This window comes from Rhinoderma darwinii, chromosome 3 (genome assembly GCF_050947455.1).
Source record: "Rhinoderma darwinii isolate aRhiDar2 chromosome 3, aRhiDar2.hap1, whole genome shotgun sequence".
Classification (NCBI taxonomy): Eukaryota; Metazoa; Chordata; class Amphibia; order Anura; family Rhinodermatidae; genus Rhinoderma; species Rhinoderma darwinii.
Window position 1 is genome coordinate 284,473,575 of NC_134689.1, and position 15,518 is coordinate 284,489,092.

The window sequence follows — 15,518 nt, forward strand, 5'->3', positions numbered from 1 at the left end:
TACTCTCCTGCTCTGCGTTTGGCACCTCGTACTCTCCTGGTTTGACTCAGCTCGTTTACTACTCTTGTTGCTCACGGTGTTGCCGTGGGCAACTGCCCCGTTTCCTTTTGTTCTGTGTCTCCTTGTCTGTTGTCTGTCGTGCACTTACTGAGTGTAGGGACCGTCGCCCAGTTGTACCCCGTCGCCTAGGGCGGGTCGTTGCAAGTAGGCAGGGACTGGGTGGCGGGTAGATCAGGGCTCACTTGTTTGTTTCCCTATCCCTGTCATTACATATGTATAATAAATAAAACTACTAGGGATTGGTTAGGAAGGGGCAGAGAACAGGGGCAATTAAATGAATGAATATGCTTCTCACAGATATCATGCTGAACTTCAGGGACTTTGAGCACTATATATATATATATATACACACACACTGTATATTATCTGAAGCCCAATGTTATGTATATTGACCATTTATTAATATGAATGTAAAGCATCCAGCATCCAGTCCCTGACAACCAAGTGGTATGTACAGTGCCAATTGCTTTTGACAGCATCTTTCCATTGCTTTGTGATGTCGATTCCTTGATGTTGTGGAGTTGCCATGTGGATGTCTAGTCTTGTTCAGGGCTGGCCTTAGGTTGGATGGTGCCCTGTAGATTTTCTATTGCTGCCCTCCACAAACAAAAAAATATTAACAACATTAATAGACACGCACATACTGGAACATAAATACTGTACATACATAGAGCCACATATTTATACATACAGGCAAATATACATACATATATATACTGAAACACAAACACACACACACACACACACACACACACACACACACTGGGTCATATACAAATACATATAGGTATATATATATATAGCAGACAAAAAATGGCGACAGCACCCTGCAACACTAATGCCACCTAAACCACTAAATATAAATAAATATGCACTAAAGCTAAATCTACTTACAAATAGGGAGGTTCTTAGTGCACATTTTGATCAAAAAGTGTTAGCCCACCTGCCACGACAAGGCGACCTCTGTAAGGTGGGAACCTACGCTGCACATACACCCAGAACTGGGACTAAGCCTACATATATACCTGGGGATGGTAGGATCCAGCATTGAACTGATTAAAATCACACAGGGCAGAATGGGAGGAGTGCAAGAACAACAAGTGGAGGCAGTCACTAACCCCATATATATGGATCACATAAACACAACAAAAAGTTGAACAGCACATTCCAACTAAATGATACAAAATGTATGCAGGGGCAAGAACACCTATGACTGCAGAAATACAGCAGACAAAAAATGGCGACAGCACCCTGCAACACTAATGCCACCTAAACCACTAAATATAAATAAATATGCAATAAAGCTAAATCTACTTACAAATAGGGAGGTTCTTAGTGCACATTTTGATCAAAAAGTGTTAGCCCACCTGCCACGACAAGGCGACCTCTGTAAGGTGGGAACCTACGCTGCACATACACCCCTATATAAATAGACATAGAGACCCAAATATACCCACACAGGCACATATATACACAGTACAGATAGTGCAGCATATGTTAGCTGCAGTCCCATGTAACACCACAGATAACACAGTGATAGCTCTCTGAGTACAGATAATGTAGTAGTGTTACCTGCAGTCCTATGTAACACCATGGATTTCACACAGTGATAACTCTCTGATCACAGATAATGTATTAGGCTACATTCACACAAGCGTGACATATTCATGCGCGTGAAAAACACACGTAATTCTGGTCCGTATGTGCTGTGTTATGCATCAGTGTGCTTTGCGAGCACTTTTATTTTATTTTTTTAATGCAATGGATGTGAAAACACACCAATATAGGACATGCAGTGAGTTTCATGCAACGGACTCTTGCTGCATGAAAACTCACGCATGTGTGAACGGCCCCATTGAAATCAATGGGTCCGTGTGCTGTGTTTCAACGCACAGCACACGGACATGATTCACGCTCGTCTGAATGAGGCCTTAGTGTTACCTGCAGTCCTACGTAACACCGCAGATAACACACATAGTGATAACTCTCTGATTACAGATAATGTATTAGTGTTACCTAAAGTCCTACTTAACACCACAGATAACATACAGTGGCACGTGCCATATTGTTGGAATGCATATCCGCCATACATACACATATAGTTAGAGGGAAGTAGGAAAAGGCTGGCACTGTTGACCCAGAAATTATTTGGGTGGAGTTTTTCAATGGCTCGTACAAATGGATCACGGCAGTCAAATTGCCCCTGAGGTGCTCTTCCACCAGCACAGCACAACAAACTTGATATCAAAGATAGAAAGTATCGAGGCACTCACCGACTTTGCAACAGATTATTGTTTATTCAGGATCTTGGTCTGTGATGTCCCTGAAGGGCCTTGAAAAAGCATGTACGCACGCCAAACGGCCATAGGCTTATTCCACATAACAGACCAAGATCCTGAATAAACAATAATCTGTTGCAAAGTCGGTGAGTGCCTCGATACTTTCTATCTTTCATACACATATAGTGTAAAGGTGTTGTCCGGGTTTAAACTTTTTATGTGGCAGCAGGAGGGGAGGGCTTCAAATAAAAAACAGCCCATACTTACCTCTCTCCCCCCATACGTTCCAGCGCTGGGGGCTTCTGTCATCTCTGTTCTGTGTGTACAGAGAGCGGCTGCAACGGTGACATCACATCAACAGTACAATACCACAGCCTATTACTGGTCTCAGCTGAACACCGCTGAGGCTATTAATAGGCTGCAGCAGTGGTGTATGCTCAACATGATGTCACCGCTATATACAAACAGAGAACAAATCTGACAGGAGCCCCCAGTGCAGGAATGTCTGGGAGGAGAGAGGTAAGTATAAGTTCTTTTTTTTTAATTTTAACTCCTCCTGCTGCTTCAACAAAATGTTTTTTTTTTTTTTTATTCTAGATAACTGCTTTAAAGGCTATGCACACATTTGAATTTATTTATTTATTTTTAAATAATCAGTCAGTGTGTTTTGTGCAACTTTCTAAATAAATACTTATTAAAAAATATTTTTACTTTTTGAGATAGAGTTGCTTTGTATTCTTTATACAGAGCAGCCGTATCTAGCCCTGAGACCTGAATCTGTCAGGTCAGTGGAACTGATGGGTACAATGTCACCAGGTCCTGCGTATCTCTGACACGCAGGATCCACCTGTTATCCATCACATCTAAGTTATGGACTGTCAGAGACACGCAGGACCCACTGACACTGAACCCGTCAGTCCCACTGACCTGATGTATTCAGGTCTCAGCGCTAGATACGGCTGCTCTGTATACAGAATACAAAGCAGCTGTATCTCAAAAAGTAAAAAATTGTGTAATAAGGCTTCATTTACATCTGCTCAGATGGATCGCCTGAACGGAGCCCTGATGTAGATGTGAACGAAGCCTTAAAGGGGTTGTCCGAGATAACATAATATTTTAAATAACACCATTAAATCATTTAAGTTAAAAAAATAAATACATTTGTAATATACTTAAGTTTTCCAAAGTGGCCACGTTTCCAGATCCTGCCGTCGGGAACTTGATTGTTGACGTCTCTCTCTGCTCCGGCTCTGCCGCGGTGTTGATCTTGAATTCTTGCCGGGTACACGACACGTCACTTGTGAGGTGGTGTATATCGGCTTGTTCTGTTGTAACGCGCATGCGCGGCCCCTGCTGTTATCTCGAGAACAGCAGGGACCGCGAGAACAGCATTGACAGCGCATGCGCGTTACTGCATGTGAAGCAGAAGAAGCCGATATACACCACGTAACAAGTGACGTGTCGTATACCATCCGAGGTCTCTCTGGTGCGAGACCATGTGATCGGGATACGACACGACAGTGGAGGCGGCTGAAAAGGTGACGTCAGAGCTCAAGTGACCAGAAGGAAGAAGCAGCCAGAGCGGAGAACAGAAGCAACATTGCACAGGTAAGTATATTATGCAATTTTTAATATGTGTAATGTATTTCTAAATGTACTTAAAAAAAAAATCTCGTACAACCCCTTTAAATGTAACTACAAAGTTGCACCGAACACACTGATTTTTATTTAAAAAAAAAAAAAGATTTCAAAGGTTTACATAGCTTTTAACGTAATCCGAACAGGTTTTAAAAAGGCAACAAATGGTAAATATGCACAATGAAGGCACTGAATTCTGTGCCCTTGTGACATATATTAACACTTTAGTGTCTTTCAGTACCACCATGGTGCCCATTTGCCACTTATTACCCCATTAGCGTCCTTCTGCTTGGTGGCCCCTTGATGCCCATTTGCCATTTACTTCCCCTGTAGCCTTTAGCAGCATTTGTGACAGAAGAACAATAAAGGGGCAAGAAAATGGCAAATGGGCATCAAGGGGCCACTGAATAGGACACTAAAGGGGCAATAAGTGGTAAATGGGCACCAAAGTGGCACTGAATCCTCTGTCCATTTGCCATTATTGCCCTTTTAGACCCCATCAGTACCCCCAATCAAACAAAGCCCACAGTCAGTGACTGACCTGCTGAGCTTCTGCGAAACACTGCCTGCTGGAGCTGGAGCCAGCCGCAGAAAACATATCCTCGATTTTCCCACCAGCTCTGGAAACGCATAGGAAGGACGCAAGACAGGGTGAGCGGGTGAGCAATGGCCTGGGTGCAAGGCAGCCAGTATTGAGGTCAGTGCAGTGAGTGGCGCTTGACCCGCATGGCTTGGGACATGCACACCCGGCAGCGCCCCATTACAGTGCAGCGGGTGGCGCCCTGTGCGACCGCACTGGTCGCACGTACTTAAGGCCGACAATGGTCTTGTTCATATTATATCCTTTCTGTCGAGCTAATGTGTGAGAATGCTTACACCACGTCGTAACAATGCTGCATATTGTCAAGCATCAGAGTAGCCTGAACATGAGACAAGGACTATGCATTTTGTATTTTGTTACGATTTTTACAATATTGTTGTGCAACTCATGTTTCATGATGAAATTTTTGTGTTCCACATAGATCTTAATAGAAAAGTTGCACTACTTTTGCCTGAATTATATTCTATATGATGCCAAGTGATTTCAAAAATGTGCAGACAACTTCAACTTTTGGTGACTATAGTGACTATAGTCTATACATAAAATACTATGTATTTTACCTCCAGAGGTCAAATCTTCCAAATGTATTTGTTCCATGTACTGTTATGGTTTTACTATTATATCCTACACTAGATGGTGCTGTTGAACTGTATTTGATGTCCATAAAGCAAAGCAAAAATTGAGCATTCTCTTGCTGTCAAGTAGCATTCACTTCATGGGAGAGGAAGGTCTTCATTCATTGTTGCTGTATTTTCCACACATATAATGGATGGTGCAGAATTTCTCGATCTTAATCAGTTTGCTGACAGGTTGTTTACAGTCTCCTACACATCAACAGTAAAATATTCTGATGAGTAACACTTTCCAGTGATTGTAATTGCTCTTCTTTCTTCACCCTATATGAAAAACTGAAACCACAGCTAATTGGCATGTGAAAATTCTTGTCAACATAACTTATCTTCCATAGTACAGAAAACATATAAACAGGAATGCAAAAAAAAATAAAAAATTGTTGCTCTAAATTAGAAATATGAAACAAAAGCAATAAGCCACAAGGAGGATGGAAACATTCAGGTGCATTGCAATATTGGTAAGAACATTTCAACATTGAATTGTTAAGAAGACCTATGTGATAGATGTAGGGGTCACCAGCAGTACTGTCAATGGGCACAGCAAAGATATAATGGCATAGCATGATAAGTGCTCAATAATATAATAATGCTAGATAGAGTTATCTTACTATAAAAAAAAATACATGCTTTACTAATATAATATAAAGATCTAAAAGACACTTCTGCCACAGAAGAAAAAGCCTACATATGCCTCCATATGAAATGGGAGGTATACATACACACATGCTGTATATACAAAGGCACATGTAGGCATATGTAAGGCGCCATACACTTATATGAGGGCTGTATTACTTAATACATCTCAGAAATTGTATAGAGCCATAATATGTCTGTGTGTATGAGCCCCAAAGGGGACAGCTGTACTATAAATGGCATGGTGTTGTGAAGCTATAAATCTAATGTAATATAGCAATACATATTCTGCTTAGAAAGGTCAACAAGACCATGTCATTCATTTCCATATATCTCCTTATTAACTTTATATGTGCATACAATAGTTTTAAGGCCTACACTATCCCCTATGCTGAAAAAGAGTATTCCTTACATATTTCACATAAAGGTGTGTGTAAAGAATGTAGCCTATGGCCATAAGTTTAGTCCTAAGAGAGCTATAGAATACTTCATAAATACCTTTCTATATGTTTTTTTTGGGGGAAAAAAAACTTTCTAAAAGATGTAAATAAACTAACCTATTTGCTGTCTTCTTTGCAGTTGTGCTGTATCGTAGTTTATTTGCGCTCTGCCCATATTGTGCTGCACTGTTTAGCACCTTAAAGGGAACCTGTCGTGAAAATGCATGTTGTAGAGCAGGGAGAGCAGAGCATATTAATCTATATTTTTGTTGCAAAAGATTCAGATTTATTTAAATAAATTAAGTTATACTGAATCTTTTACTACAAAACTGTTTATCAATCTTCTCAGCTCTCCCTGCTCTATAACATGCTGCCCGCAGATTGGAATGCATTTTCATTGTGACAGGTTCCCCTTAAAGATGCGGCCCACTTTTAGGCCTTAAAGACTTGGACTAGTTTGGGCCTTAAGGACGCAGTTATTTTAGTTTTTTTCATGATGATGAAGCTGTATAAGGGCTTGTTTTTACTTATGTATTACAGTGTATGATACTTTTACCAATCTCCTATTAAGCCCTGACTTGAAGTGTTTAAATGGCTGGGATTGGAGTTAAAGGGGTTTTCCGACCCGAATTTAACATTTTTAAAAAGGTCTGGGCGCACTTAGTATCTTCCAATATCCCCCCCCCCCAAATACCTTCTTCTTGTTTCTGATATTTTCCTCACGATTCCTCTTCTTGCTAATTTTGCCGATTGTTTACATGCAGGAGTTCCGGTCCACGTTAGTTTCCGGTCCCGCCTAGACTACATTTACCACAATGCATAGAGCTGGTATTTCAGCCAGCTCCTTAGCACACCACCTCTGTTTTCAGAAAGACCGCACATTACACTGAGCATGAGTGGAGGAAAGAGTTAGTTCGAACCACGCATGCTCTGTGAATTATTGAACCTATCCGGCCCCCACCCTTGTACATGACGTCAGTAATGACGCTCCGTACATCGAGCAGGCCGGAAGGAAGTGTGGACAGTGAACGGACGGGAATTCACCGGAAGAGTGAATTTCAGATGGGGTTGGCGTCATGTGACCCGCGATGCGATCGGGAAAACCGTGCAGATTCTAAAGCGTGAGCAAATTGAAAAGTCACTTGTATTGCCAGTTGTAGGGAATTGACCATCACATGTCAGGTTCCGGAAAACCCCTTTAAGTCCGTTCCCGGAAGTTACAGTGAAGGGTCGTCTGTAACATACAGCCGTCACACACTGAGTATGGAGCGCGCATAGTCTGTGAGACCGCCCCATACTCCCCCTTCCTAGCCATGACATACAGTTACAGTTAATAATACCATTTTGGGGTACATATAATGTATTGAATATCTGATACAGAATTTTTAAAATGGATAAAAAACAGCAATTTTACTATTGATTTTTAGGCTTTGTTTTTACAGCGTTTACCGCACAGTATAAATACCTTGGTAATCTGCAGGTCGTTACAATTACAGCGATATCAAATTTATATTTTTTTTTACACTCCTCAACATTGAAATTGCAACATCTGGAAGGAAACATTTTGGAATTGTGGAAATCACAGGATTGATAGACATGTTATTGATATGGCAGCTCCCTTTGCAATTGCCGACCAATGATGTCCCAGATGTGCTCAATGACAGACAAGTCCGGAGATGGTGCAGGCGATTTTAGTATGTTTAGGCCACGCAGGCTGCTCACAGTAGTACAAGCAACATGCGACCTGGCGTTTTCCTGTAGAAAAACGGCTTCTGAGACACTTTGGAGAAATGGCCGTACCAATGGTTCCACAACCAAACAATGTATTGCTGAGCTATTAGTGTACCTGAAATGAAGACTAGAGGGGTCCAGCTACCATACAATATGCCACCCCACACCATAATCACGGGAGTAGGATCGGTGTGACATTCCCTCGTAGAGTCCTCTTCATGGCGTTGCCCACATGGTTTCCAGACCAACCTCCGGCTTTCATTTCATCCGAGAGAAAAGCTGGACTCATCGCTGAAGAGGATAGTCCTCCATTCCTGCCTCCACTGCTGTCCTGCTGTGCACCGATAGCTTTTGAGAGCGGTTTGGGTGTGGTCAATGAAACACCTGTAGCTGGATGTCTGACTCATAGCCCAATGTTGTGCAAACGCTTTCTGATGGATTGTGTTCACACTGGTTGACGCCTCTGCGGACCTCTTCCTGTCATTCCTGTTCGTTGTTGTTCTCCCAACCTCTGGGACACGCAATGTTGAACAGTGCTGACATCTCGTTCTAGGTTTGTGGCGATCTGCCAGAGTGATAAACCAAGGTCTCTCAGTTCAAGGATTCTGTCCCTCTCTGTTTGCGACAAGTGGCAATAAGTGTCACATTGACGAACAGGAGGCATCACACAATCAAACCTCTCCACTTGATTTTTGAGGTTTCATGTGGCTAAAAACTTAGCGTTCGATCTGGCTTTTATGTCCCTCCCACATGCCACAAATTGGAGCTCGGTGCTCGAAAATTTGATCATTGGCAGATCTTAGCGACACCTGCTACTTCCTCGATTTGCATAATTTTACAGCCTGCCCTTCTTGGTCTTGCAATTTAATGTTGAGGAGTGTATGGTTTACTACTTTTGCACAATAAAAACACTTTTTTTTTTTTATAATTGGTTTTTCTGTCGCTATAACATTTCAATATTTTTATTGACGTAGCTTTATGAGGCCTTGTTTTTTGCAGGACGAGTTGTAGTTTTCATTGACACCATTTTAGGGTAGATGTTTTGATTACTTTTTATTCCTTTTTTGGGAGGGGGGCTAAACAAAAACAGCAATATTATCATTGGCTATAAGGTTTTTTTTACGGCGTTCAGAGAGTGGCTTGAATAATGTTTTTTTTTTAATATATAGTATGGGTCATTATGGTTGCAGCAAAACCACTTATTTTTTGCAAAATAAAACATTTTGTCAGCTGGGCCAGCTCTGTAAATACATAACACGGTGCAAGTATGGGATTACAGTCGTATAACTGAAGGCCACTGTAGATATAGCTGTGTTGCCTTAGCCTAAATAAATATGTTGCTTATTTTGCATTGTAGCCCTGCTGTATTCTTCACAAAAATACTGGCAAAAGAAAATACCAGATATTCCAGGTAACTGTTGTTGCCTCCATAGTTAGTAGACCCAAGATTTGACAATGGCAGCATATTAGTTACAATAAAAAGGTCTGATCAGTGCGTTCTCACTGCTGAAACCAGCTTGATTGCCTAGAACAAATGGACTGTGACCCCTGTACCTTTTTTTTAAATGGCCGAACTTTTGACCATATGCAAATGGATGGGCCATTGTTGCAATTTCAACACAAAGCTGAAGCCCCTTCAATCTGGGATCGGGGAGGAACCTAGTGGTTGGACCCCTACTGATCAGATTCCATAATAGTTAACTGTGCAAAGCCCCTTTAAATATAATTTTGCAGGAAGGTGAAAACAGGATTCACTAGCATACGGTGGCTTGGTGGTTAGCACTGCTGTCTTGCAGCGCTGTGGTCCTGGGTTAAAATCCAACCAAGGACAACATCTGCATGGAGTTTGTATGTCCTCCCTGTGTTTGTGTGGGTTTCCTCCGGCTACTCCGGTTTCCTCCCACACCCCAAAAACACAAACATGCTGCGGAATACATTGGCACTATATAAGTTACAGAAATAAATAAATAAAATACTGGTTGCCACCATTGACAATTTGCGCTGTTACTTTACTTGATACCAAAAATCATTTAACCATAGGTCAAATATCAGCATCATTCAACAATTGCATCTTTACAACAACTTTACCAACACATTATAGAATTACATATGTGAATCTTTATGTTAGTATGACCATCACCCATTCTTAAGCTTCTGTGGGTTCCACAGATCAATTTTTGACTTGTATGTGGTTTAGTGACTACTGTACTTATGATTTAACATGGTAGTCAGAAGAACTGCGATACCATGTGGGACACCAAAGTAAGATATCCATTAATTGTTGTGAGAGACTGCTACTTATGTTATGAGCAGTATTTTCAACCAGGTCACAAAGTCACAATGTGGTCATACAGTATATAAAGCACCATCTGCCTATGTACAGAAGGCCATTATAACCACACTGCATGACATCACAATGACTGACGCCCCATATGACTGGGGTCATAACCGAGTTACAGATGTAGCAATCTTTAGCTTGACCCTTAACGCGTAAATACACTGTAGCAAGAAACTTTAACTTGACTTTTTTTCCAGTGGATTTCAATGGCTTTTGTTGTATGATATCACTATGCACAAATTATCAGAGTCAAGTGAAGCTCCTGTGCTCCAAAGCAAAATCTGTAACAGGGCCTCCGACCTTCCAATTTGCCATTTATAATATCAGTGCCTTCTTATGTGGACGAGGGGCCTTTGGGCCTCATTAGGTACCAGGGCCTAGGTGCGACTGCTGCCTCTGCACCCTCTATAGCTACGCGCTTGCATGTTACAATGTAATAAAGGAAACATAGATGTTTCTGTATATAAATTTGAAGGGGTTATCCTGGATTACATTTTTAAGTCCTGGAGGTGGCATTCATTCAATGAGAGGGAAAACATTACTCAGGAATAGAGATGAGCGAACCGGGACAACCGAACCCGGTTTCGGTCCGAACTTCCGGAAAAGTTCGGTTCGCAGCGAATCCGAACTTCACCGGGTTCGGCCGAACCCGTTTTGACCGAACCCGGTCAAAAACATTATACAAATCGGCAGCCACTTATCTCTATCAATCACTGATAGAGAAAAGAGGCTGCTGATTAAAAATAAAGTAAAAAGCATTTCATACGTACCCGGTCGTTGTCTTGCGGACGAGTCCCTCTTCTTCCTCCAGTCCGACCTTTTCTGACGCGGCAGCCTGTGATTGGCTGCAGAGGCCTCTGCAGCCTGTGATTGGCTGCAGAGGCCGCGGCAGCCTGTTATTGGCTGCAGCGCTCACATGGGCTGCATCGTCATCAAGGAATGTCGGGCCGGATGTCGAGAGGGACGCGTCACCAAGGCAACGGCCAGGAGACCGGACTGGAGGAAGCAGGGAGTTCCCCGGTAAGTATGAACGTCTTTTTTTTTACAGGTACTGTGATCGGTAGTCACTGTCCAGGGTACTGAAACAGTTACTGCCGATCAGTTAACTCTTTCAGCACCCTGGACAGTGACTATTTAGGGTATGTGCACACACACTAATTACGTCCGTAATTGACGGACGTATTTCGGCCGCACGTACCGGACCGAACACAGTGCAGGGAGCCCGGCTCCCAGCATCATAGTTATGTACGATGCTAGGAGTCCCTGCCTCTCTGCAGGACAACTGTCCCGTACTGTAATCATGTTTTCAGTACGGGACAGTAGTTCCACGGAGAGGCAGGGACTCCTAGCATCGTACATAAATATGATGCTAGGAGCCCGGCTCCCTGCAGTGTGTTCGGTCCGGTACTTGCGGCCGAAATACGTCCGTCAATTACGGACGTAATTAGTGTGTGTGCACATACCCTTACTGACGTCGCCTAGCAACGCTGCCGTAATGACGGGTGCACACATGTAGCCACCCGTCATTACGGGGCCTCATGCACACGACCATAAAAACACCCGTTATCACGGGTCGTAATTACGACCCAAAATAGCGGGCCCATAGACTTCTGTTAGCCACGGGTACCTTCCCGTTTTCTCACGGGAAGGTGCCCGTGCCGTTAAAAAGATAGAACATGTTCTATTTTTTTATTTTACGGGCCGTGCTCGTAATTACGACTCGTAACTACGAGCACGGGCAGCCGGCCGCTTTTGCGAACCGTGCTGTCATTATAATTATAGCAGCACGGCCCGTAAAATAGAAAAATAGAACATGCTCTATTTTTTTAACGGCACGGGCACCTTCCCGTGAGAATACGGAAAGTTACCCCTGGGTAACAGAAGTCTATGAGCCCGTTATTGCGGGTCGTAATTACGACCCGCAATAACGGGTGTTTTTACGGTCGTGTGCATAATGGGAGCACGGCTCGGAAAAACGAACGGCTGCCCGTGCTCATCTCCTGAAATAATCTGTGCTGCCTTAAACTCTGTGGACAGGTCAGGATCCTGTTTCTTTTAAATGCTGCTAGGGAACCCGCTCGATCCACTATATAAGGCTACGCTACAGTGCAGCATTTAAAAGAAACAGGATCCTGACCTGTCCACAGAGTTTAAGGCAGCACAGAGTATTTCAGGAGATGAGCATGCAGATTCAGTGCTGCTGTGAACTCTGCTCTTAACATTACGTAGCTCTCAGTCTGTTACCTCTCCTCCACTCCTGTCCTCAAGAACACCTTCACATGATTGGCAAGTCACCACGTAATGGTAAGAGCAGAGTTCACAGCAGCACAGAGTATTTCAGGAGATGAGCGTGCAGATCTTGTGCGTGGTGGTGACTTGCCAATCATGTGAACGTGTTATAGAGGACAGGAGTGGAGGAGATGTAACAGACTGAGCTACGTAATGGTAAGAACAGAGTTCACAGCAGCACAGAGTATTTCAGGAGAGGAGCGTGCAGATTCAGTGCTGCTGTGAACTCTGCTCTTACCATTACGTAGCTCAGTCTGTTACCTCTCCTCCACTCCTGTCCTCAATAACACCTTCACATGATTGGCAAGTCACCACCCCGCACAAGATCCGCACGCTCATCTCCTGAAATACTCTGTGCTGCTGTGAACTCTGCTCTTACCATTACGTGGTGACTTGCCAATCATGTGAAGGTGTTCTGGAGGACAGGAGTGGAGGAGAGGTAACAGACTGAGAGCTACGTAATGGTAAGAGCAGAGTTCACAGCAGCACTGAATCTGCACGCTCATCTCCTGAAATACTCTGTGCTGCCTTAAACTCTATGGACAGGTCAGGATCCTGTTTCTTTTAAATGCTGCACTGTAGCGCAGCCTTATATAGTGGATCGAGCGGGTTCCCCAGCAGCATTTAAAAGAAACCGTGTTTGTGTATGTGTGTGTTTGTGTATATATGTGTGTTTGGGTATGTGACTTTGTCTGTTTTTGTTTTTATATGTGTGTTTGTGTATATGTGTGTGTATATATGGGTGTGTTTGTGTATATGTGTTTGTGTATATGTTTGTGTATATATGGGTGTATTTGTGTATGTTTGTGTGTAGATGTTTGTGTGTGTTTTTGTATATGTGTGTTTGTGTATATGTATGTATATGGGTGTGTGTTTGTGTGTATATATGGGTGTGTTTGTGTATATGTGTTTGTGTATATGTGTGTTTGGGTATGTGTGTTTTTGTTTGTATATGTGTTTGTGTATATGTGTTCGTGTATGTGTGTATAACTGTGTGTGTGTGTGTGTGTTTGGATATGTGTGTTTTTGTTTGTATATGTGTGAGTTCGTGTATATGTGTGTGTTTGTCTGTTTATGTGTGTGTGTGTGTGTGTGTGTGTATATCTTGTTGTGTTTGTGTATATATGTGTGTGTCTGTGTATGGTTGTTTGTTTGTGTGTGCGTGTATATATGTGTGTAGGTGAGTAGAAGTATTGGTATTGTTCACATTGATAACTGTTTTTTTATGTTGTTGCAGATTTTGATGTACCGATTGGACTACATCTTCGATTCGTTGGACTACTGCGTAGATCTATGTTTTTTCAAATTTTAATAAAATGGTTAACGAGGGTTTTGTTGGGGATTTCTTATTTCAATAAAAAAAGAATTTTTAAACTTTATTAGTGCCTAGATAATGGCAGTTGGCTGATTGACAGCGTCCATTATTAAGGCGGTACTTAGTGTTAGCCGGTGCAGAGGCTAGCACTAACCACCCATTATTACCCCGGTACCCACCACCACCAGGGGTGCCGGGAAGAGATTGGTACGATCCAGTACCCGACCGTCTGTTGTGATGGTCGGGTACTGGGGCGGCCGTAGGCTGGTATTATGAGGCTGGGAAGGGCCAAAATCAGTGGACCTTCCTACCCTTGTAATGCTAGGCTGCTGCTGCTGTGTTGTATCGGGCTGGTTATAAAAATGGGGGGGACCCCCACGTCGTTTTTTTTTTGAATTTAACAAATTTAGCAATAGACGGGTCCCCCACATTTTTAATAACCAGCCATATACAAGGCCGCAGCAGTCTGGCATTACATTGGTGGGAAGGGCCACTGGTTTTGTCCATTCCCAGGCTAATAACACTGTGTTGTATGTGGCTGGTTATGATAAATTGGGTGGAACCCCATGTCTTTTTTAAAAAAAAAATGTAAATAAATAAATAATTTAAAAAAATGACGTGGGGTCCCCCCCACTTTTATAACCAGCCAGATACAACACAGCAGCAGCAGCCTAGCATTACAAGGGTGGGAAGGTCCACTGTTTTTGGCCCTTCCCAGCCTCATAATACCAGCCTGCGGCCGCCCCAGAGCCCGACCATCACAACAGATGGTCGGGTACTGGATCGTACCTGGCTCTTCCCGGCACCCCTGGTGGTGGTGGGTACCGGGGTAATAATGGTGGTTAGTGTTAGCCTCTGCACCGGCTAACACCAAGCCTCGCCTTAGTAATGGATGTTGTCACTCAGACAGCGGCCATTACTAAAGTGGTAGTAATAAAATTTGAAAAGACAAAGATATAGATAAAATATTTTATTGAAATAAAGCACCCCCAACACAACCCTCATTAACCATTTTATTGTAAGAAAAAAAACGTCATCTAAGTAGTCCTCGAAACCGACGTAGTCCAAACAACAAACCTGTAAAAAAAAAAATAATGAAATAAAACATGTCGTAGGCTTAGATTCAGTTTAATGTGTGATACTGACTGTTATACCATGTATAGAAGCCTGCCGCGAAGTTGACTTAGATACAGGGCGCCAGCAGACAGTATCATACATGGCCATACATACATATATACAAACATACATACATACAAACATACATACATATATACAAATATACATACATATATACAAGCATGCACATATATACATGCAAATATACATACATGCAAACATACACACATATATACATGCAAACTATCATACATACATGCATACACACACACATGAAAACATACATACATACAAACAAACATGCAAAGATACATACATACATATATACAAGCATGCACAAATATACATGCAAACATAAATACATGCAAACATAATTACATACATGCACATATATATATATAAACATACATGCAAACATACATGCAAAAATAAAAACATGCAAACAT

The 15,518-nt window shown here is 42.4% G+C and overlaps 1 long non-coding RNA gene across 3 annotated transcripts in view; it reads right to left on the bottom strand.

The window, feature by feature from the left end:
- Window positions 1-457: 457 nt before the first annotated feature.
- Window positions 458-15,518, bottom strand: part of LOC142748093 (uncharacterized) — a 40,874-nt gene continuing 25,813 nt past the window's right edge. The window contains exons 1-3 of one of the 3 annotated variants that reach the window (XR_012882134.1): window positions 6,401-6,612; window positions 5,139-5,486; window positions 458-652 (exon numbers count right to left, since the gene is read on the bottom strand). This is a non-coding gene — a long non-coding RNA (uncharacterized LOC142748093). Of the gene's footprint in view, window positions 658-5,138; window positions 5,487-6,400; window positions 6,613-15,518 lie in introns of those variants that run through there. The other 2 variants (XR_012882133.1, XR_012882135.1) reach the window with 2 other exon arrangements.